The sequence below is a fragment of the Hibiscus syriacus genome, unplaced genomic scaffold (assembly GCF_006381635.1).
Source record: "Hibiscus syriacus cultivar Baekdansim isolate YM2019G1 unplaced genomic scaffold, ASM638163v2 tig00117016_pilon, whole genome shotgun sequence".
Classification (NCBI taxonomy): domain Eukaryota; kingdom Viridiplantae; phylum Streptophyta; class Magnoliopsida; order Malvales; family Malvaceae; genus Hibiscus; species Hibiscus syriacus.
Window position 1 is genome coordinate 6,804,626 of NW_024063525.1, and position 25,988 is coordinate 6,830,613.

The window sequence follows — 25,988 nt, forward strand, 5'->3', positions numbered from 1 at the left end:
ATGCCTCATAATACTAAATATATATATATATATCATATTATATATAAGTAATCCATTTGCATACAATATATTCACATTAAGTTACAAACATAATATCCATCACTTATGGCTATTCGAAAACAAAAAACCAAGAATGTTCTCAGATTTTCACAAGAAGATACTAACATATTATAAGATCTTAGATGCAACTCCTCTAGCTTCTTCTGCAATTTTGAAGTTGCTTCTTCAGAGTTGAGAACTCTTGAAACAGGCTGCGAATGAGGATTGGCTTCAACTGAACTAGTAGGAACATCATATGCACCAACTGTTCCCGACCCCTTCCCAAAATTATAGCACGCAATCCATTCTACCTACAGGTTTCTTTGATTTGGATCCAATAAATCTGTTATTTGCTTATTGTATATCTGCAAAAGAAAATTGAAAATGAAGTAATAAGGAACAAGAATAGTACAACACTAAGTAGTCCAATTATGTCAAAACTAAGAATAAAAATAATTCAATTATGTTTATCAGCATGCTTAATTCACAACTTCTAAATGGGAAATATATTACAACTCAAATACCTACCTTGGCACATAGAACTCCAATTACAATCCCTCTAAGGTGGGAAAGACGGACAATAATGCATAAAGTATGGAAACAGGAATTACTCAATCGCACTGATTTAGCAAATTAGATTACTAAATTACATATCGATCAGCTGGTAACCACAGAAGTCACATATAAGTTAAATGTCCTCGGGAATAGACTATTAATAGTAATTTAACTTTGAAATAGACTTGCGATGCTATATGCATGAAAAATAGAATACATAAAGGATATCATAAAGGCAAAAACAAGAAATTCATAGATCAATTAAAAGCATATCAACAAAGCCCCAAACAAAGGGAACTAATTAACAACAAAGAAAATATTAGGAAGAAAAGACATATTGACAGTGGAACTTACATTTTATTAAAGAACGTTTCCAATAATATTGAGAATTAAGCTTATTGATTACAAATAATAATGCATTAATTCTTACATTTGGGACAGGAACTTCCCATGTTGCCCCTGCCTTCAAGTCTAAAAATAAAATTAACAACCAAAAAATTCAATGAGAATAGACTCTAACCAATTGACTAGAGAGCCATTGACTAATAAAAACTAACATACCATGGTTGCAAAAGTCAATGCCAGGGAGAAAACCCTCCACCCAGACAGTTTCTTCTTGTTTCGATGTGGAAGTTGCTCCATTGACTTTGTTATCATTCTCATGACCCTCAAACCCTGATATAAACCCAAAATAAATAAAAATCTTTAACCTCAACTCCATGTTAATACACTAAACTTTCACTTGTGAAAGCAAATAAGAGGAAAGATCCAGGCACAAAAGTGGTAAGAACTAAAGTGTAACCTCACTTTTTCCATCAATTTCATTAACAGGCTCTCCACTTAGTCCACTTTGACTGATGGTCACCTTAGAACTTCTTTCAACTGGACAGGTTGTCTCAGTATCTTCTTGAATTTGGGGAAATACATAAGAATATGGAAGAGGAAGGTTTAGAGCACGAGATCAAAATATAGAATTCGCCCTAGCATTACAGAAATCACGCAGTATTAACCACCAAAGTTCGAAGTGCAAGGAATGTCATCATATCATAGTCAATCTCCTTCATTGTCCCCACCCACCCCATTTTGAGAGAGAATAAGAAAGAGTTTATTTTGAGGATATCCCTACCAAAGGAAATCTTCAAAGAAGACCTCACTACAAAAGAAGAATTAACAACAATTCATAATTGGGAAAAAGGAAAATAAACACACTTGATTCCTACTTTATTCGATGTAATTAATACCAACCTTTCTGAAACTCCATCAAGAGCAAGAAGTTTCTTCACCAAACCCTTCACTTTATCTTCGTACACAAAAATCAAATCCTTTTTCTATAAAACAATTACACTAACTTTCATCATCATGGGTAGTCAAATTACATGCATTTCATCTTCAAGAGAAACGTTAAACTATATGCTTATATTTACCCGCAATTCAGTTGCTTTATGCAAGATTGTTCCTCTTAATTCCAACATCTCATCATCGGTAAACCATAACGGATTCCCAAAAGTGGTGGGAAACATATCAAGATACCTGAACCAGTCTTTAAATCCACATAAATAATAAATAAAAGAAAACAAAAAGAAAATAATCAAATATGTTAAGTACATACGGTTTCCACGAAGAATTCTTTCGGAGACGTTCCACAGTAAGAAGTCTTTAAATCCATTGTTCGTTGAACGAGAGGGAATTGAAATGTAAAGGGTTGGAGTAAAATTAAGTTCGGTTCGGTAACGGATAATCCTACAAAATATTACCTGGCACTGCAAATCAACAATCTTCACCTGCTACCACTTCAATATCTTCACGACTTTCTTCCTTAGTTGTCTCTTTGTGATCAAGCTCTTCATCCCCCAGAAGAACAATAATGCACCGCATTGCGCAACAGACTGCCATTAATGAAAGAATCAATGAAGTTTGCATGTTGTATTTCGTAATGCATAGGGAAACACTTCGGATATGCACATGCAAATACATGCAGAAAATCACCGAGCAGAGCAGCGTACTGGGGTTCTTCAGGTCGATAGTTGTAGAAGTCATAGAGAAGAGGAGTGCTAACCAGCAAATACACAAACTACGGCAAAGGAAATAACAATTAGATGAGACACGAAAGTAGAATCAAACATAACTGCTCGGTGGAATTAACATATAACTTCATAGTCTAAACGGAACCAAAATAATAACTCGTAAGAAACAAAAATCTCACCAGGAGGAAGACTCCATAGCCATAGCCAAATACAAATAGAATAACACCGAGTCCTTTCAAAGCAATAGCGACCGAAACTAATTTTTAATTTACCTAATGCGTCTTGAAGGTAGAGGTCTTAGCTTTGTTCGCTTCATTTTTGCATCATTATTTATCTCAAAAACCTAGAGGCATGAATACCATTGGTTAACTGAAATGTCAGTCTATCTATTTAATTCATGAAAGTAACTTAAAATACAACCACCATGCTGTCACATCCTTGCAACATTGACCAACTCAAATGTTAGAAAAACATATTTTTCAAGAAAGAAGGTAAGAAGAAATTACAGTTTGTAAGTCAAGAATTCGATTCCTAGAATATCAAATAATTTATAATTGTTTCTTTCCCTATCCCCTTTTGCCAGGGTACTTATCTATCACTTTTATCAATAAAGCTATGTCGATGGATTTAAATCATAACCAATGAGCTTTTCCATCTAAAAGCTATGTCTGTACATCCGTCCCGTTCCTAGTTTCTACCAAGGTTAATAAAAAGGAAAGAAAAAAGAATTTCAAAACATAAGGGCCTTTACAAAAGTGCAAGCTTTTGCACCTAAAAGGTGCATCTTTTGTTATGCAAGAATTACATGAAAGGCAAACCTCAAGAATAATAATGTTTTCTCCAATTTTTTCACATTTCTTTACAAAACATACTTCCAAATATCTAAGAAAGAATAATTTTATCAAATATCTAAGAACCCTTAACTCCTCAAGAAAAGATTTAAAAGATTGTGCATGATAAATAACCTATTAGTTAGCATTCTAAAATTGTGCATGACAAAGCATTCAATGAAAACAATCAAATATTTAAAAGACAACCTAATTCAACGAATTAGCCGAAGTAACAACCATCATGGTTCCAGCACAAGTACAACAAAGACCCGCCAAATTAACGGCGTCTCCACTCCCTAGCACATATCCAGTCCCCAAATTCGCCACCACCACCATACTAGTAAATCAAACCACCCAAAAAGTCAACTTTTTTAATCAAACCTTTAAAATTTGCCTAAAAATCTTAATTGAGGTTTGACCTGAGACGAGCCTTGGAGAGCTCCCAGTAACACCGACTGTAGTGACAAACCAGTTGGATTGCATCACTAGCTTTGAAAGTTAAAGGCCGAAAGGCATCAGATTTGTTAGCGAGAAACCCTAGCTTTAAAACAGAGTCCGATGAGGGAGAAGGAGAGGGCATCGCCAATGAGGAGTAGAAATGTTGATGAGAAGGAGAAAGTGTTTGGTCTACAACAGTGTTTGGAGTAAAAATTGAGAAAGCAGATGCGTAATGAAAGTAATTGAAATTGGTGGAGGAAGAAGAAGCGAGAAAAGATGAAAGTAATGGGGGAAATTAAAAAATGACTTTTATAGATGATACACAATTAAAAAGTGTACTCCGTGCAAATTTTTTGGATTATGACTATTAAATATGACACACATTATTGTAAGTCATAAATCATTCAGATTTTAAAAAACATGACATTTTTTTTATGACACATAGTTTTTGCAAGTCATAAATTAGCGTGTGTCATCGTTCGTGTGTTATTAAAGGTATATTTTCTTGTAGTGTAACCTATAACTGCCCATAGAGCCATAATTCTAGCATTTTACCTTTCGAAGAAAACGAACACCGATGACCTTTCGTCTTCACGTGGAACCATCAACAGCCAGATCTTCTCTCAAAGGTATATTTTCTCTCTTCTATCTTATTTTGTGGTTCTCAATTTTTTCCTCTCTGGGTTGTTTTCTTTTTTTTCCTTCATTATTTTCTTTTTTTTTTCAGTTAGAAACCCTTCCTCGAATCTCTCTACTTCTTTTTCTCTGTCAACCCTGAATCCTCTCTCTGTATTTTTCTCCCCCAGTCCCGAATGGTCCCTTTCTTTCTGTCTTCTACCTCTTTTATCTCCCCTTGCATTTGATTGATTATTTCCTGCTGTTTGATGGACTTGTGATAGATAGAGGCTTGATATGCCTCGGGATAGCACTGCTGGCAAATAGATGATAGTTTTTTTAATTTTTTTTCTTTTCTCTATGCCCGATAACTGATGAGTTAATGGTGCTCATTGTGTTGGTGTAGGTTGGTCTGATCATCGATGACAATAGAGAATAGGCGGCGGCGGTAGATATTATACCCCTAGGGTTAGTGTTTTAAAAACCCTTGGGGGCTCGATTGGATCCGCATGTGGGCTAGATCGGGTCGAATTAGCACGAACTATATGCTTCTAGGTGGCTGCTGAGTAGATCAGTTTGGCTCAGGTTTAGACCGAGTCCAAATCCTGGGTCAGGTATGTAATTGGCTTAGTTAGTAATCTGGGCTTCGGGATTGGGCCTTGTATCTGGGCTGCTGGGGCTTGTTATACTGGATTGGGCTTCAAGGCCTACATAAAAAGTAAAATGTAAAATATATAAAAATAAAAATTATATAATTAATAATAATATAATTAATAATGTTTTTAAGACCTAGACAAAAAAGGGTTTCTATAGTTACCCCTCTTTGCAAATTCTTGTGTTAACAAGAATAGAGCAAAGATGAAAAAGATAACCAATTTTTGTCTGGCTCTTTTTTTTGGTTTAAAAATTAATGTGTTTGTGTTGGGGGACAACATGACTCATGCGTGATGAAGATTTATGGTCGTCTAAGGGTGACACAGCTCCTACGTGATGAGGACATCAGGTCGGGGGATGACACCGCTCATATGTGATGAAGAGTTCTTGGAGATCTTTATGGAGGGTGATAACACGGTTCCTACACGATGAGGACGGCTTGTTATCTAGGGGTGACACAGTTTCTATGTGATAAAGAGGTCTGGTTGAGGGATTACACGTTTTCTATGTGATGAGGATGGCAGACCATCTTTAGGAATGATAACACAGTTCCTACGTAATGAGGATGACTGGTTATCTATGGGTGACACGGCTCCAACGTGATGAGGAGGTCTGGTTGGGGGATGACATGGTTCCTACATGATAAGGATGGAAGGCCATCTTTAGGAATTATAACACAGTTTCTACGTGATGAGGACGACTGGTTATCTATGGGTGACACAGCTCCTATGTGATGAGGAGGTCTGGTTAGGGGATGACACGATTTTTATGCGATGAGGATGGCATGCCATCTTTAGGGATAATGGTTTCAAGAGAAACTGACTCAAAGATGATTTTGTTTCAAGAGAAATATACTCAAAGATTTTGTGTTTCCATAGAAACTGCCTCAAGGGAGACAAAATTTGTTTCAATGGAAACGATTTCAAAAGTTGGTTTTAAGGGAAACTGTCTCAAGAGAGACAAAATTTTGTTTTCATAGAAACAGAGTCAAAGATTTTTCTTCAAAAGAAACTGTCTCAAGAGACAAAATTTGTTTTTAAGAAAACTATGTCTAGCGAGACGACACTTTGTTTCGAGAGAAACAACACCAAATGATACTGATAGTCTGCTTGTTCTTGCTGGTGGATGAAATGCCTTCAGAAGATCTGATCGTTCACATCAGGATGTTGAATCCCCAAAGATGCCCCAACATTTGATGTTGAATCTCTAAAGATGCCCCAATATTCATCATTTCTTGCTTTAGCAATGCTTTTAAGAATGAGCTTTATGTCTGAGAGCAACTTGTCAACTACCAAGATCAACTCTAGAGAGATTATCTTGTTTGAAAACGTTTTTCTTCTTCTTTTATTTTCAAAAGTGTGAAAATATCAATTGAAAGAGTTTTGAAAAATGCTTAATCAAAGATTTTGAAAAATATTGCCCCTTTCTAGGTTTCACAATTGAGGTAAATCATAAAACAAGAGATCATTGGATATCAAAGAATTAATTACACTTTTAATCCTTTAACAAATTATAGCTATTTGACAAGTGTAAAAAAATTTTCTATCTTTGAGAAATGGTTAAGTAAAGAGAGGATAAATGTCATAGGTTATTATTTTTGGTCAAAGGTTTAGTATTCTCATTTATTTGATGTTCACTGATATGATGGAATAGCTTCTATGCTTATCTATTGGAAGTATTCTCTGACTCCCAGCTATCATAATCACGCTCATGTTGTGCAATGCCTTATCAAGGGATTTGTGCGATCGCCTCCTATGCAATTGTTGTACATTCTTCATATTCGAGCCACCTTTTCAGGTTTTTAACTCGAATCATCCTTTGGTTTCAAGACATTATTCAGAATTTGCGTCTTGAACCCCCCTTTGTTATTTTTCTCTATCATGTATTAAAGATGTTAAAATCATTTTAATATTTCAATATAACAAATAAATATGTTAAATTAATTTTAAGATTTTATTTTCTATTTAAATATTATATTCGATTAAATTATTCAAATATTACAAATATTACTCCAAGTTTTCAAATATCAATTTTTAGTCATTATTTAAATTAAAAATTGAGATTCACACTAAAAACAATTTTGAAATAATTTTTACAAAGTGTTTCAAATGTCGAGTAAAATTGAGATTTCAATAGGGTAATACCGATACTGCCTTATCAGTACCGATATCCCCTTTCATCGAATGCAAATATGGTACTGATACCCTAGATGGTATCAATACCATTTCCTATAGTAGTAACGATACTATGATCAGTGTACCGATACTACTCCTTTGGTTTTGAATCCGAGATTTAACAGAATGCAAATATGATATCGATACCATGTTCAGTATCGATACTACTATACATAGTAGTATCGATACTCACTGGATGATATTGATACTACTATACAAAGTAGTACTCCTTGGACAATATCGACACCGTTGGGTTGCAACAGTCGAAATATTTCAATTTATAATAGGTAGTATCGATACCCATGAGTGGAGTACCAATAGCCATACCCTCCCAGCAGCTTTTTGAAGTGGAAAACATACAACAATGGATTTATTCACTCCATGAACTTCCCCGACCTTCAGAATTCATTCAAGGGGCAATTAAACAAGTTTATGAAGCCATTGGTAAATAAGAGAAGCTAGAGAAACAATTGAGAAAGCCTTAAACATCAAGTTTGAGCAAATCAACCCAACATTCTTTCAATATTCATTTTGCTTTCCAAGAACATAATTTGTGCCCATTTGTATTTATTTATTGAGTGTTCTTGTTTGGTCTGAATTGTGCAAACAATCTTACCTTGTGAGGTTTTTCTTCTAAGTTTGCGAAATTTGAAATTTTCTCTTTGAGAGAGAGTGTCTCAAGAATTTAGGGTATAATTCTTGAGGGAGTTGTAAGGTTACTTTGTCCTCAAAAGAAACACAAATGAGTGAATTTGTGGAAAATCCTTAGTGTGGATAGCTAAGGTAGTGGACGTAGACTTTGGTTAAGAATGTTGAACCCCTCTAAATCGATATGCAAATATTTTTATTTTTCTGTTAAGCTTCCACCAAAATTTTAATTTCCAATTTACTCCCTCTTGGCTATTTCATCCGATCGATTGACTCAACAATTGGTATCAGAGCTAGACTCATTTTAAGGTTTTACCATCTCTTCAGAAGATCTGAGAAGAGTTCAATCATTATCTAAGTCATCCATGGCCTCTACATCAAACTTCGAGTTCGTTCTTGATTCTCAGCCCGTCAACAAGCCTCCATTCTTCAATGGAGCTAACTACGCCTATTGAAATAATAGGATTAAGTTCTTCATTCAAGCTAGTGACATGGGAGCATGGAACATTATGATGAAAGGTTACTCTGCACCATCCACAAAACTAGAGATGTGGAGTGAAGAAGAGATGAGACTATTCCAGCTCAATTCAAAAACTATACATATTCTATTTTGCGCCCTTGGACCGGATGAATACGAAAGAATATCATATTTTTCAAACGTAAAGGAGATATGTGATAAGCTCCAAGTCACTCATTAAGAAACTGACAAGGTAAGAGAAAACAAAATTAGTCTTCTTAATCATAGCTATGAAAATTTCAGGATGAAACCAGATGAAAGATATCAAAGCTATGACGGATAGATTTTCCGTAATTGTCAATAGTCTCAAGGGATTCAGAGAAATAATCCCTAATAAAAAACTTGTGAGGGAGATAATTTATTCTCTTCTAGAAGCTTGGCAATCAAAGAAGATTGTAATTATCGAAGCTAAAGATCTAAAGTCTTTAACCCTCGATGAGATAATTGGTTCTCTCCTAACGCACGAAATGATGATCAAAGATGAGGAAGATCAAGAAAATAAAGACGATACAAAGAAGGAGATGGAGAAAAATAAGAACGTTGGCGTTGCTCTCAAATCAACCAAAGATGGGAGTGACTCTAATGATGACGAGGATGAAGAAATGACATTTTTTGCCAAAAGACTCAGAAATTAATGAAGCCAAATAGAGGAAGGAAATTCCAACGCAATGAAGGCTTCAAAAATGAGTCCAAGGAGAAGGACCCAATCATATGCTATGAGTAAAAAAAAGCTTGGGCATGGTTAAATTTGATTACCCATAATTAAAGAAAAAGGGTCTTTCAAAAAAGTAGCATAAAGAACACGTGGCTATTTAGAGCAATGATGAATCATCCGATGAAGAGGAACAAGAAGTAGAACACTTATGCTTAATGGCCACTGTGGAGGATTTTCAGGTAACCTCTAACTCATCCATGTTATAAGATTATTCATTTGATGTATTATTAGAGGAATATTATGAGTTGGCCTCGGAACATGAGAAGTTATTTTCAAAATACATGAAAAGTATTTCAAAATTGAAATATGAAAAAGATCTCATATCCAAGACCAACAGTGAACTCGAAAGTAAGATTAAAGAATTGCAAGTCAAAATATAAGATTTTGAAAAGAAAAAATCTGATTTGCAAAACTTACTTTCAAGAGTTAATGATGATCATCAAAAGAAATTTAATGATCTTAAAGCTTTTTTTGATAGAGTTGGATCAAAACATCTAGAAAAAAGGGAAAATTCAAAATCCAACTATGTTAGAAAGAACTTTAAAACTTACAATATAGAGGTCCCCAAAGAACCTCAAATGGTAAAATCATTAGGAGTATATGGGGTCCTAAAGAACTCAATGCTACTAAAGATAAGGATATCCTAAGCAAATGGATACCCAAGGGGACTAGGATTTTAAGGACTAATGAATATGGACCCAAAAGAATTTGGGTACCAAAAATAAAAAAGTAATCTATGTTTGTAGGAAAATGAGCATTGCTTCAAGGCACGAAATACAAGATCAAATTCATGGTATCTTGATAGTGGATGCTCAAGACATATGAACAGAGACAAGAGTCAGTTTTTAGACCTTAATGACAAAAATGGAGGAGTAGTAACCTTTGGTGACAACTCAAAAGGTTACATAGAAGGTATAGGTACTATAGGTAATACCTCTTCCAGACAAATAAAAATTGTTTTATATGTGAAAGGCTTAAAGCATAATCTTTTAAGTAGTAGTCAATTGTGTGATAAAGGATACAATGTCTTGTTTGAATCAAATAGTTGTAAAATTGTTGACATTGCATCTAATAGGATTATGCTTATTGGTCATAGAATAAGGAACATATATATGGTGCATTTAGATTTAATCAACATGACTAATTTGTGCCTAGTTGCCAAAGATGAGCATGATAGTTGGTTATGGCATAGGAGACTAGGACATACAAGCATGAGTGTTTTGCAAAGACTTATTCAAGGCAATTTAGTAAGAGGTTTGCCAAAACTAAAATTTGATAATGATAAAATCTGTGATGCATGTACAAAAGGAAAACATAAGAGATATTCCTTTAAACCTATTAATGATGCATCAACTAGTAGATTATTACAATTGATCTACATAGATCTTTTTGGGCCAATTAGAACTACTAGCTTGGGTGGAAAACAATATGCTTTTGTATTGGTATATGAATATTCTAGATTTACTTGAATTCTTTTCTTAAGTACCAAAGATGAAGCTTTAGAAAATTTTATCACTTTTTCAAAAGTAATCCAAAATGAAAAAGGTTACTCCATTTCAAGTGTTAAGAGTGATCGTGGTACTGAATTTGAAAATCTTGGATTTACTGATTTTTGTAATTCAAATAAAATTAACCATAATTTTTCAGCACCTACAACCCCTCAACAAAATGGAGTTGTTGAGAGGAAAAATAGAACTTTAGAGGAAATGGTTAGAACCATGCTTTGTGAAAACAATTTGCCAAAATATTTTTGGGCGGAAGCCACAAATACAACTTGTTATGTGATAAATCGAGTAATGATTAGGCCTATTTTGAAGAAAACTCAATATAAAATTTTTAAAAATAAAAATCCTAACATTAGTTATTTTCATCATTTTGGATGCAAATGTTTTGTTTTAAACAATAGTAAAGACAATCTTGGCAAATTTGATGCTAAAAGTGATGAAGGACTTTTCTGGATTATTCCTTAAATTCTAAAGCATATCATGTGTTTAATAAAAGAACTTTAGTGGTAGATGAGTCTATCCATGTTGTTTTCGATGATAATCCTCTTCCAAGGAAGGATTCTTGTGTTGATGATGACGTAGGTATATTGAATGCAAATGACGTGGGAGAATCATCATCAAAGGAAGAAGTGAAGGATGAGAAAACTCAAGTTGCCTTCAAGAATCTAACCATTGAAGAAAGGGAAGTTACATACCCAAGAGAGTACAAATATGTCAAGGATGGTGAGATTTTAGGTGATCCATCCAAAGGGGTAACTACTTGATCTTCTCTTAAAAGTGCATTTCTAAATGGTTTTATAAAAGAAGAAGCGTATGCGGTACAACCTCCTGGTTTTGAAGATTTAAAATTTCCCAATAATGTTTTTAAATTGAAAAAAGCGTTATAGAGTTTAAAACAAGCTCCTAGAGTTTGGTATGAAAGATTGTCACATTTTTTAATTGAAAAATGTTTTTTTAAAAGGGAAGGTTGACACTACATTACTTTTAAAACAAAAAGGTAAAGATTTATTAGTAGTTCAAATTTATGTGATGATATAATTTTTGGCTCTACTAATGATGCTCTTTACTAAGAATTTTCAAAGCTAATGCAAGGTGAATTTGAGATGAGCATAATGGGGGAGCTTTCATTTTTCTTAGGGCTCCAAATCAAGCAAATGAAAGATGTCATCTTCATCAATCAAGCAGTACCGATACTACTTGAATTGGTATGATACCCAGGTATCGATACTACTCAAAAATGCCTTGAAGTATCGATACTCCTCGAGGAGTATTGATACTACTAGTTGGGTTTAGGCTATAAATCCCTAAAATTTCAACATTTTCCCAAAAACCCCAAAAACAAAACTCTTTACCGTTCCTAACTCTCTCAACCCCAAATCACTATCTTCCTCAAATCCAACGTTTCAAGTTAGAAATCTATAGTTTTTTCAACTCAAAATCCTGCTATTCTAAGACACTATTTTATTATTTTTGAACATATGACTAGTTTTAGTTAGTTTTATATTAAATTAGTGAATGGGCATTTTGTAGATTATAGTTTTACACTAAAATCTACAACAAAATTTTCAAAAACACTATAAATTTTGAAATATTAAAAACATTATTATATATTATTTTTGTTTTGAGTATATATATATATTGTTCTTATAAAAGCTATACATATTATAGTTTTTTTTTAAAAAAAACAATTTTTTTTAAATTTTGCCTATTAGACATTAGTTTAGAGAAACTTGAAATTGAGGACTCATATTGAGTTTTGGGAATTAATTGTTTTGCATACATATGTTGTTTTAATTGCAGGTTTACCATTTCGATTTTATTAAACTATGGCTCATAAACGTCCTAGGTCTAGTCGTTCCACTCAATTACAAAACCCACCTCCTATTCCACCTCCAAATCCAAATCCCAATGAACCCAAAATGACTATCCTAAATTCCTGCTTTAACGAACCTAATCGTAGAAACCTCTACAATAGGTACGTTAATTATTTTGAGATGTACAACATTAAGGAAGAGTGTCTACCATCTTTACAGGCCATGGAAGAGATGAACTTCAAATACCTCCCTACCCTCAAATCTTGGAAGTTTGATAACATTTTTAAGGTAAAACCAGTTGTCTATCAGCAACTAGTACGTAATTTCTATTCCAATGTCATATGTCTTCAAAATGAGTCTCAAACCACAACTAAAAGTATTGGCTCCTATCTCTTGGGGTAATACATCACTATATATTCAGACTCCATAGCTAGAGCATTTGGACTAGATAATAGAGGGGTCGTTAAATAGAGAGATTTTGTGCCCTCCCCATATGAAGTCAATAAGAGTGCTAGTGTCTTAGACTATCAAGAGTGTTTCCTTCACTTAATGATCTCTTGGTGGTTTAGACCATCCGGAGGTAAATACTCCACTTTTTGAGCTGTTGACATATGGTGGATCCATTGCATTTAAAACAATAAGAAAATAAATCTCTCTCAAATTATCTTTGGGGAATTAGTAGAAACCGTAAACAACATGCCTTCCAAATGAGTTGAAATTTTAGTTTATGGTTGTCATCTTAGCAATATGTTCATCAAAGTCGGTCTTAAGGTAGACCTTGATATAGCCATCCCTTTAGGCACCGAAATCAACCTATAATCTATAAAAAATATTTGGGATGGACAGGAGATAAAGACAATTGAGTTCGAACTACAAAGAAAACTCCCCGTGCTAGTTCATCACGAGTAACTCCGGCTCCAGCCCCGACTTAAGAACTTGAAGATCTTTTATGGGATGTCGACGATCCTGTAAATCAACCCGAAGAAGATCCAGCTAGGCTAGGTAGTACAATGCCTCCATATTTTTAGTCCTTTATGGAGACATTCGACTTAAGGTTTGCATCCTTGGATTCCCAAGTCACGGCTCAACATTTAGAGCAACAACGGGAATCTCGAGCTCACTATGATGCACTAACTGCTAGGATCAATGCACTTGCACGAGATGTTGCTTCTTTAAGAGCACATCAATCTCATCCCGATCCTCCTACGGATGACTGACCTATCTTGCTAGTTTTCTTAAGTTGAACTATGTCTTTGAACCTAAAAATTGTCTAAACATTTTGATACTTTCTAGATCTGGTTATAGTTGTTTGAATATTTGGTTATTTTGGATATTTTTGTAAATTTGATTGGATGATTATGAATGATTGGTATTTTGAACTTAGTTGCATATTTATGTTGATTTCATTAGTTCTTGCATATCTCATCTTATTACATTTATGACCAATCCCAATTGCATATTAAATATGAATATTGATTATGTTGACTAATATTTCTCTTGGCTTTCATGGTCTTAACAGTTATATATATACATCAATTTGGCTATATTGTTTACAATATATAGAGTTTTTTTGATTTAACAAAAAGGGGGAGAAATCTTAAAGTAAGGGGGAGTAAATTTTTCAAAGTGATTTTTCAAAAGAAAATCTTAAAATTTCTAAAATGTTTTGTTATATAAAAAAGGGGGAGATTGTTGAAAACATTTTGATATTTCGATATAACAAATAAATGTGGTAAATTATTTTTAAGATTTTATTTTCGATTTAAATATTATATTCGATTCAATTATTTGAATATTACAAATATTACTCCAAGTTTTCAAATATCAATTTTTAATCTTTACTTAAATTAAAAACTGAGATTCACACTAAAAACAATTTTAAAATAATTTTTACAAAGTGTTTCGAACGTTAATCAAGTTTAAATTGAGATTTCAATAGGGTAGTACCAATACTGCCTTATCGGTATCGATATCCCCTTTCATCAAATGCAAATATGGTACCGATACCCTAGACGGTATCGATACCATTGCCTATAGTAGTACCGATACTACACCTTTGGTTTTGACTCTGAGATTTAACAGAATGCAAAAATGGTACCAATACCATGTTCGGTATCGATACTACTATACATAGTAGTAACGATATTTACTGGATGGTATCGATACTACTATACATAGTAGTAACGATATTTACTGGATGGTATCAATACTAATATACAAAGTAGTATCGAGATTCCTTGGACAGTATCGATACTGTTGGGTTGCAACGATCGAAATATTTGAATTTATAACAGGTAGTATCGATACCCATGAGTGGAGTACCGATACCCATATGCTCCCAACAGCTTTTTGAAGTGGAATACATACAACAATGGCTCTATTCGCTCCATGAACATCCCCAATGTTTAGAATTCATTCAAGGGGTATTTAAACAAGTTTATGAAGCCATTGGTAAATAAGAGAAGCTAGAGAAACAATTGAGAAAGCTTTAAACATCAAGTTTGAGCAAATCAAGCCAACATTCTTTCAATATTCATTTTGATTTCCAGGAACACAATTTGTGCTCATTGGTATTTATTTCTTGAGTGTTCTTGTTTGTTCTGAATTGTGCAAACAATCTTACCTTGTGAGGTTTTTCTTCTAAGTTTGCGAAATTTAAAATTTTCTCTTTGAGAGAGAGTGTCTCAAGAATTTGGGGTATAATTCTTGAGGGAGTTGTAAGGTTACTCTTTGTCCTCAAAAGAAAGACAAATTAGTGAATTTGTGGAAAATCCTTAGTGTGGATAGCTAAGATAGTGGACGTAGACTTTGGTTGAGAAAGTCGAACCTCTCTAAATCGTTGTGCAAATATTTTTATTTTCTCTCAAGCTTCCACCAAAATTTAATTGTCAATTCACCACCTCTTATCTATTTTATTCTATCGATTAACTTAACAAAAGATTTTAGAAAACTTTTCTTTGTAAATAAAAGATTAATCATGACGGGCGGGATGAAATTTGTAGATAGAATCTTCTGTTTAGAAATCCATGTATGATTAGAAGCGACTTTTAAGGCATATAATGTAGGTCATGGTTCAAAGTTATGAAATAAAGGGATAAATAGGCTCAAACAAGTGTTTAAGGGTTATTGAACCAACGATCAATTCATCTTGATGCCTTCGATATTGTCTTGCTCAATTTAAATTTGCTCGCATGTGTATTTCTCTTGATGTTTTATAATCTTTGAGTGAAGTGATTTTGGAATGATTGTGCTTGATCAATCCCATGATTTGAAGCTCGATGTGTCATTTGAGTAGAGGGATTCTTTGTATATGCTTATTGTCCCTTTTTCTTTTTTTCTTTTGAGGTTTTTTTTCTTTATTTTGTTTTTTCTTTGATTTTTTCTTTTTTTCTCTTTGATTTTTTTCTTCTTTGGTCTGTGTTTTTTCTTTGCTTATTTTCTCTTTGTTTTGATTGGGTCTTCGCACTTGGCATTTGGCAATTGGTTCACCTTTTGGTATCCCATCTGGATCGATGGTCTTCACTCATACGAGCAGCTTTCCTTCACCTTGCCCCCCCAGTGTGGAGGGTGATCCTTGGCTAGGGTTGAATTAGAAGAAAACATAATTTAGGGTCAAAAAGAACACAAGGGATATATATTTTCTCCTGTTGTGAAGGGATAATGAAATAATGTCGTTCATCATTTCATACACAGAAGTCTTTACAGAAGAGGTATCCCCAGGGGGATAGATTTTCAGGAATAATTTTTATTCACATGAAAAATGTAACTAATGCATGCTAGAATTATTTTGAATTAATTTCAATTTTCTATTTCTTGCTCTCAACATGTCTCTATGTTCAGGCTCATCTTCTGAAAATTGATGTGATATGCCCCATGTTGTCTTCTCAGAAAAAGGTTCATGTTCAAGTGAACATCTTGTACTTAATGTCTTTAGGTTTTATTGGTAGAAAAAATGTCGGTTTTGCATCTAAGAAGTTGATGGTGACTTCATGTTCAAAGAAAGGTATGGGTATGACTTTTTGTGTCTAAAAAAAGATAAAAGCAATGTTTCATAGTCTCAAAGAGAGGAAATATCAAAATTTGGTCATTTGGTAGTGCCCATTAATTATTTCGGGAAAATAATCAAGAGATTTTATTTTGGGGTTTTAGACATGATAAAAAAGGTCTAATCTTGTCATATGTCAAAATCCATAATTCTTGAAGAATTAAGAGAATCCGTAATTCATTTGATATTCAAAGAACTCAATATTAAAACTCGTTCAATTATTCAACCTTAGAACGTAGCATAAATTCAGTCATCAAAAGATCAAACATATTTAAGAAAATATTAAAGACAAAACAAAAAGAGTTCAAATAAAACAATGATCTTGCAATTGGTAGATGAAATGACTCTATCTTTCTTTAATTGTCCATGCCCCTGAATCCATCAAGTTCTGGATCTTGCGCTTCAGTGCCTTACAGTTTTCAGTGGAATGTATGGAGCTTCCTTTAAAGTTTCAACATCATAACCCTCAAGACATGAGGACTCTTTTCTCAGATCATCCTGGAAGGCTCAACCCTACAACCAGCCGAAAAATCTTCCATCGTAATGATTTCAGCTTCTTTCTTTTATTCTCATTGTGATTAAGACCACTTTATCGAATCCTCTGCAGATTAATTCCATGTTTTTATGCATGATGCATGTGAAAATGATTAAAAATGAAATACATATGCAAAATGCAAAGATGCAAATGCAGATGCAAAATTATTGATCCCAACGATGAATATCATAGACCAATTTTCACCAGAGATAAAAACCTTCACATTACAAGACAGTCCACTTTATAGACATGTCTTCTCTTAGATGTTGAGTCTAGAGTGGATCACTACTTCGTCTCGGATCTTCATCCTCGAAAATGATGCCCCTCACGTGTTCTATTATCTGATTCTGTTAATGTCCCGATGGTACTGAAGTCAGTGAGCCACTCCTTGATTACTAGCAATGGAATAATCATAGATAAGAATCTACTGCTGGATTAATCCTCGGATCAATAAATCATATTTCCAGTTTCGAATGGTGCACGATCTTCGAGCAAGTCTCATTATGGTACTTTGAACTTCTTTTAGCCCTTGGTGCTTGTCTGTATATGTGATTGTTTGATTGAATTTTTTTACCTCTTCTTGTAAAAATTTTCTCTCGAATATCCCCTTGCGGATCAACACTCTTGCATTATGTCATGACGATGCAATGCAATGAAAGAAGAATGAAAAATGACACAAACAACATAAAAGAAATAAGTTAGTGCACACAAATAAAAGAAAAGAAATTAGTTAGTACAAGTATGACAATCGATATAGATAAAAATGATATTCAAAGATAAATATAACACATGCCCTGTCATGATATCTACCCAAACATGCTTTAATTAAATAACATTCCTACCCAGACATGATATCTACCCAAAATGATTTTTTAAGAAATTAATCATAGCCGCATGGTATCTAGTTTGCATGTTTTTATTTGAAAAGAAAATATATTCTATGAACTTAAAGCAAAAGATAAGGGTTTAGAAATACTCATCCTTTCTGTACATCTAATTTGGCACCTACTGACAGGCAGAGGTTGAATATGACTATACCTAGGGTGATCGTTCTACGGTTCACTGTATGCGTGGTTTCGGCTCTAACGACAAAAGGGTACTCAAATTGTCCTTGATGTCGGTTCCCCTTGGGCTACCAAACCCTTGATCCTCACCCATTACAGGTTTCAAACGGAACTAGTTCAATTTGAGGGGATTCATTGTCTTATACCCATACGAGGAATAAATCCCTACGAAGGTATAAGGTATGTATCTCGTGGGTTGTTTGCTAAAACTCATACGAAGAATAAATTATTACAAGAGTAAAGCAATCACCCCAACTAATTTGGATCGAAGCTCTTGTATAGATATGTTATGCAAATGTATGTGAGGAGGAGCATACCTACATTTGACTCATAAACAGAAAAGAAAAAACTTGGACAAAGTCGAAAAATAAAATAAAACGTTAATACGATAAAAATACAAAAATTAAAAAATTTCAATAAATGGATCATAAGCTAACTATAGACTTGAACTCATAATTTCCACCAAGATGACAATGTGTAAGCAACAAATAGCCTAACTCTCTAAAAAAAAGTCCCCAGCAGAGTCACCAAACTATCGTAACCATTTTTTAGAAAATAATTAAATATCATTTTAAAAAACAATTATGGCTTTTATTTTGAAAATTTGGCGGTTTTTGGAATTGATTTGGAATAAATTGGATAGAGTCTCCATCGACCTTTGGGTTAGGTAGGTCGAATACCTAAAATCGTCTTTTAAAAACAATTTTAAGAAAAAATCATTTTTTAAGACAAAACGTTGGTCTGCGTTTAAAAAGATTCAATTAAAATGGGTTTGAGAGTTGGTTACGCGTGGGGAAGGATTAACACCCCCCACAACGCCCAAAATTGGTACTGTGTTGCATACGCATCATTGTAAATGGTTGAAATAATGAATCGAATATAAAGTTAAACTATGATCCATTTATTGAGATTTAATTAATTTGCTTCAAATTAACTATTTACAGAAAATCCTTTTACACGATAAGAAATATTAAAATTTGCAATCCTCCATCAGGAAAACCATTTCAACTATTTCTCATTTGTTAAAGAATATTTCATCCTCATTGATTTAAAAAATACGAATTGAATATAAATTTACTGTCGACCTTTGCATAAAATAACATAAATTTCCATTTAAAAAAATATATATTGCAAGATAAACAAGATTTAATTAGTAAAATAAGCGATATTTATTTCAAGTTCTCATGCCATTAAAATGTCGTGTTGGATCGCACCACTTCAACCAAGTGATGCTTTCCACGCTCATTTTACACATACGTGTTCTTGAAATTATTAGAATAACATTAATAGTTAAGGAAATAAAATAGGAATAAACACATCTGTAAATGTAAAAATAAAATATTTACAATAGATAAGTCAAATAACGTTCCCTTAATATAACGTAAATTCATGATATTCAAAATATATGCATATCCAAAGGACTAAAATAAAACAATAAAACATTACACCTCAAAATATAAATAGCCAAATAAACACATTTGAGCACTTAAGGGACCAAAATTGCAAAAATAGAAACTTAAGAGGACTCAATTTAATAAAAATAGAAAGTTAAGGGACTAAAATAGAAAAAAATAGAAATTTAAAGGACTAAAATGGTATTAATAGAAATTGGAAGGACCTAGTAAACAAATATGAACAAAAGAGAGCCCCAATAATTAATTTAAAATAAATATAGGGAGCAGAAACAAAAATAACCCATAAACAACGTTTATAGACTAAAATAAAATAAACAAGAAACATGGAGGACTAAATAATAATTAAACCTAAATACAACAATGACTAAAATAAAATATATACAAATGTCAGGGACAAATTCGAACATCAACCAAAATACATAACATACAAAATCAATGACTAAAATGAAATATTTGAAAATATTAAAACCAAAATCAAATATAAACACAAATGGTATAATACATAGGATAACGACTAAAATATAAAAGTGAAAAGATAAAGGCTCAAAGTGAAACAATGCAAACTTCATTTCATGGCTAAATCGTGAGATTACAAGGGATCAATGACCTATATGGCTATTATACCATAACTCGAAAACACGCTAAAGGTCCCATTTAAACGACGTCGTTTTACGTGGTGTATTTAAGGCCCAAAATCAGGCCAAAACTCAACCAAATGCTCATTTTCTTCTTCTCACCTAATCCCGAAGAGATAGAGGGAGAGAAATTCTCTCATCTCTCTTAACGGGGAAGAAATAGATGGTCGCCACCTGCGGAGCTCACAACAGGCCACGGCAGACAGAGTGACCCAAAAACCCTCAACGGAAACCTCTCAACCCCCTTAGCCCATATCTTAACACCTTCTAACCTAAAACTGCCCCTAGAACCAAAAATCTAGCATTTTACCTTTCGAAGAAAATGAACACCGATGACCTTTCGTCTTCACGGTGGAACCATCAACAGCCAAATCTTCTCTCAAATGTATTTTTTCTATCTTCTCTCTTATTTTATGGTTCTTAATTTTTTTCCTCTTGGAGTTGTTTGCTTTTTTTCCTTCGTTCTTTTCTTTTTTTTTCAGTTAGAGACCCTTCCCCAAATCTCTCTACTTCTTTTTCTCTCTATCAACCCTAAATCCTCTCTTTGTATTTTTCTCCCCTAATCACAAATGGTCTCTTTCTTTCTGTCTTCTACCTATTTTATCTACCCTTGCATGTGATTGATTATTTCCTGCTGTTTGATGGACTTGTGATAGATAGAGGCTTGATATGCCTCGGGATAACACTGCTGACAAATAGATGATAATTTTTTTTAATTTTTGTTTCTTTTCCTCTCTGTCCGATGACTCATGAGTTGATGGTGGACACTATGTTGGTGTAGGTGGGTCTGATCGGCGATGGCTATGGAGAATAGGTGGCGGCGGCATATATCTTACCCCTGGGTTAGGGTTTTAAAAACTCTAGGGGCTGGGTCGGATCCGCATGTGGGCTGGATCGGGTCCAATTGATAAGAACTTTGGGCTTCTAGGTGGTTGTTGAGTGGATCAGTTTGGTCGGGTCTGTACCGGGTCCAGATCCTGGGTTGGGTCTGTAATTGGGTTAGTTGGTAATCTGGGCTTTGGGATTGGGTCTTGTATCTGGGGTGCTGGGGCTTGTTGTACTGGATTGGGCTTTAAGTCCTACACAAAATGTAAAATGTAAATTAAATAAAATAATACTAATAATAATAATAATAATATAATTAAAAATGTTTTTTCGAGACATGAACAAAAACGAGTGTCTACACCTTTTATAAGGATCCTTTGCCTTAGGCTTTTTTTGGGGCTGGAGTCCTACCCAAAGAAGTAGTAGTTATTAGTTTTGGTGATGGATTAAAAGGGAGTGTCATCGATCTATCCAATATTCTTCTTGTATCAATTGGAGGTGGTAGCATTGAATGTGCCTTTATTGGTGCTGGCATACGAAGACTCACTTCATATTATATCGAAAGCCTTATATCTCGAATATAATTTGCCTCTATAGAAGCCTATTTACCCTAAAATATTTTAGATAACTGCTCTGCCATTACATTAACATCTTGTCCCTTAGGATTATATGTCATAGCATTCTGAAATGTCAGTCTGACATCCTCTGCAAACTCTCTAGGTGACTTGTATCAGTTCTTACTAAGCCTCGATTTCACAGTGCCCAAATCCATGGGATGTTTAATGACACTATAATAATCATGCAAACCGAAACCTTCGACATCAACAGGATTATTAAAGACCTAACTATGCTTGTGCTTAATTAGTCTTTCAAACATGGAACTACAACTCTTAAAGAACTTGTTACCCATAAAAAATCCATTTGTGAATTCATCTCCTCCTTGCTTCTTCCCATTTAATTTCAACTTGTTGTTACTCTCAGCTGGCAGAAACTTATCTTTAGCAAGCAAAAACTGAGAATTTCGATAAAACTGATTTGCCTTGGGTGTTCTCTTCTCCTTCTCCGTAATTTCAAATACGCCCCTGACTATTCTCCGAGGAATAAATATTGAACTAATTCAAAGGCCTTGTTTTCTTAATAGGCTCCTGCAAAATGCCCACTGAAGCCACCTCTGGTTCAACCCTATTAAAACCATAATCAACAGCATTATCCAAAGGAACAAGGGAATTACCAAACTCACTTATTTCCTGTTCCTTAGCTTCAATCCTCTTCACCAAATTCCTCACCAAATCAAGCTCACTCACCAACTTCCTCCTCAGTTCCGTCACCTCCTGCTTTGACCTTGAAGCCAAATTGATCTTCATCTGGTTCTCTGAACTGGGCTTCACCGCTCCAGCCATGGCCGACTGCATTTTAAGACTTGAACAATCATCAGACACAACAGAATCTATGTACGAACCAAATTGTTGCTGAGCTGAATCCCCAAACTCCAAAGGAAGAAGTTGAGCTGGTATTTGAATAGATTCGTTGTTATTACTATCATCGTTATTGTCATTGCCTTTAGGGTCAGTAGCTGTTGTGGTGACAGTAGTGTCTTTCACAGCATCGATGTCAATGTTGTTGTTATTATTATTGTCATGGCTGGGGTTGATATTATTGACGGTGGAATTGAGAAGATTGTTTTTCTTAGCTGACCCTATTCCCATATGTAATGGGATAAGGAGAAGGTAGGGTTGTAGGTTACCCCCAACGCTAGGTTGAGAGCAACTTTTGTGGAAGACCTTCGTTATGAATTGCCCTCACTGTACCTATCTCTCTTTTACCATCTTTTCCGTCCCCAACTACTGCCCCCGATGCCATACACATTTATTAGGGTTTTAAAACCCTAATTCCTTATTTCCAGTCTCCAATAAAATAATTCTGATTCTTTAATCAGTGCAAACTAGGTCTTAACTACCTCTGAACCAAAACCCTAATTTCACCTCCCAAACTTGAGAGTTTTCACAAGTTTTTAACCACAGATCCAGAAAGAAAAAAAACACAACAGATCTAGAGAATACGAACATGCCTTAATAAGAACACACCTCAATCTGCAAAGTAAGAACAACCCCCGCCTACAGAAACCCTACACCGAATTTAAAGATAATAAAGAAAAAAATGAAGATAATAAAGGCCGATTTCTCACCTCCTTATCACAGATTGTTCGACCCCAACGACACTCGGTTTCTCTCTCTAATTTCTGGGGCTTTTTTCAATCAACTTTTTTCCCACTGTATCTTAACTTATAGGTGTACGGTGGAGAATGCAGGCGTGGTCATAAAAGACTGGTGAGAAGCGCGTGGGTGCATCAAAAGAACCCTGCTCTGAGGTGTTTTTACCCAAAAATCACTCTGACAGGTTTTAATTACCTTTCAGACATACCGATATAACATCCTTTGCAAAAAGGCGCGGATCACCATCCACTCCTTTCATTATTGGTTCCAAAATTCTCGACCTTTAACCTCTCCCCTCACTTATAAATAACACAATTTTCAACCATAAACATCACAACATCAATTCCTCCTATGTTTACTTAAGCATTTCCTCCTATATTTGCTTCAATAGTTCATTCGATCTTTTGTTGTAAGGTAATTTTTTTAATATATTATATTTAATATAATATATATGGGCATTGTAGAAACCCAGGACACAGTATGAAAAATGTTCATCTCTTTTGTCATCAAGTAACCGTTGATGTTGTGCTTGATGTAGTTGTTGTTTAAGAAAGATAAGTTTATGTAATTTAATTTTCATTTACTTTAAGTTAATGTCATTTGATCATCAACGATACAAAAAAAGCGATTAAAAAACACTAAATGATAAAATCATTCACTTGAATTAAATAATAAACTAAATTAACAAAATAGATTAAGTATTAAATGGTAAATAATTAAAAAATTACAATTGTTTGTAAATAAAAAAAATTAAATACAAATATAATGAAATGTATGAATCTATCGTGCTTGTGTCTTGAATGTGTCTCGAGGAGGATTTCTTTGTATATCTTGTTCTGATTCCTCACTCTAATCATCATCACCGCCATCATCATCATCATCATCATCATCATCATCATCATTATCATCATCGTCGTCATCAGGAGTAGATACATTTTATTGATGAGTAGATACATTTTATTGATGAGGAACGGATGATGATAAAGCACCTCCATAGAATAAGGACCCTAGAGGTGTATGAATGACTATCCCACCGCTCATAGAAAACTTGGAAAACTAAGAAAAGACCGACATCGATGAGTGAGAAAACTGTACAGGACGTGTCTGTTCGGCAACCATCAATGGTGATGTTGGACCTGCCAAATAATCATCATATGAACCCCAAGTTGGATCTACAAATATAGAACAATAATATTCTCCAGGAAGGGTCATATAACTCTGCGGTGGTGGTGGCATCTGGTATGGAAACAACAGTGGTGACATCTGATATGGCTGCGGAGCCATAGGAAACGGCTGTAGAGTGTACATTGGTGTAAACGGTGGCTGCTGTGAAGGTTTCGGTACTGTACCTGGGACAAACCAGAAGAACCTGCTCTTCGTCCATGAGTCAGGGGACGATGGGGTTGTGACAATGGTTATCTCTGTAGACGTCGATAAATGCTCCCGGCTCGTGCTTCCTTGGAAAATAGGAACGGTTTCTCGTTCCTGTTAAACTACTCGTAATGACCAATTGCAACCATCAAATGGTCCACATAAATGGGTTCTCTGCGGGGAATGCGCCCACGTCGATCCTCTCATATCATGACCCACTCATAATGCTTCAGTACCCCAGTCCACATCATTTTTACAGCGTCGATCGGGTATGCAACTCGTTGAGATTTTGAGGTGCTTCTGGAATTGATTGTACAAAACCAAATTGTCAGAGCACGCGATCAATGGGATGCCACTCGACAATCGTATAATAGATCAGAGGGACCACCGCCATCCAAACATCTAATGGACCCCTTAAATCGTGTGGGATACAAATCCTCATCTCTTCAATACAATACGGAGCCCATTCAAACTAATATATATATATATATATATATATATATATAATATATATATATATTCTTATCAAAATAATAATCTAATTATATAACAATAATTAAAAATAGATTTTTTTATTTAAATACATACCTCTGTGCCAACCTTCTGATCAATGAGTAGCCTAATTGATTCTAATTCATCAAGTAAATCCCGATGATCTTTCCTTGTAGTAGACCACCTCTTCAATAAAATAATTTTTATTATATACTAGATAAAATGATTAATATATGAAATCAGTATTGTAATTACCTCAATAATAACGGGAAGACCAACGAGTTCTTCACAACCGAACATAAAAAGGGCATGCGATACCACGCCCAAGACTGCAGCAGAAGGAGACATTCGCCGATAGCATTTTTCCTATAGTCATTAGCTCGACACATTTCCTTATAGAAGAATGTCAAAACTGCCAAGCCCCAACTCAGTGTGCCAGCCAGATGAAAATCGGCGAGATGTCGCAACCACATACAGTGAACTTGGTTGTGCAATTTGTTTGGCATCAGGAGCCCTCCTATCAGTTGTAGTATGCATGCCCGTGCATACATTTTTACCTACTCCTCCAAGGCGTTGTTACTCAATCCCTTAAAAGTTGCATCCAACCAATTTAACAGAATCTGATCACCGTTAAAATTAGGCGAGACACCTCCAAGATACTCCTGGCACAATGAATTCCAGTCATCGTGTGTCACCCCAGAAAGCACATTTCCTTCTATCGGAGGCCCCCAAGTGCATGGAAACATCCTCCACCGTAATCGTGCACTCTCCGCACGGAAGATAGAATGTGTGTGTCTCCGGTCTCTGCCGCTCGACCAATGTAGAAATCAGGTTGGATTCTACATTACAGTGCCCTTCATATCTA

The 25,988-nt window shown here is 34.6% G+C and overlaps 2 long non-coding RNA genes across 2 annotated transcripts; both read right to left on the reverse strand.

The window, feature by feature from the left end:
* Positions 1-1,482: 1,482 nt before the first annotated feature.
* On the reverse strand, positions 1,483-1,919 carry LOC120195505. Its single transcript, XR_005523063.1, has 3 exons — positions 1,840-1,919; positions 1,721-1,747; positions 1,483-1,574 (listed from the first exon to the last, which is right to left on the reverse strand). It is a non-coding gene; the product is annotated as an uncharacterized LOC120195505 (long non-coding RNA).
* A 496-nt stretch (positions 1,920-2,415) lies between these two features.
* Positions 2,416-2,860, reverse strand: LOC120195504. Its single transcript, XR_005523062.1, has 3 exons — positions 2,798-2,860; positions 2,567-2,665; positions 2,416-2,480 (listed from the first exon to the last, which is right to left on the reverse strand). It is a non-coding gene; the product is annotated as an uncharacterized LOC120195504 (long non-coding RNA).
* Between the last annotated feature and the right edge of the window lie 23,128 nt (positions 2,861-25,988).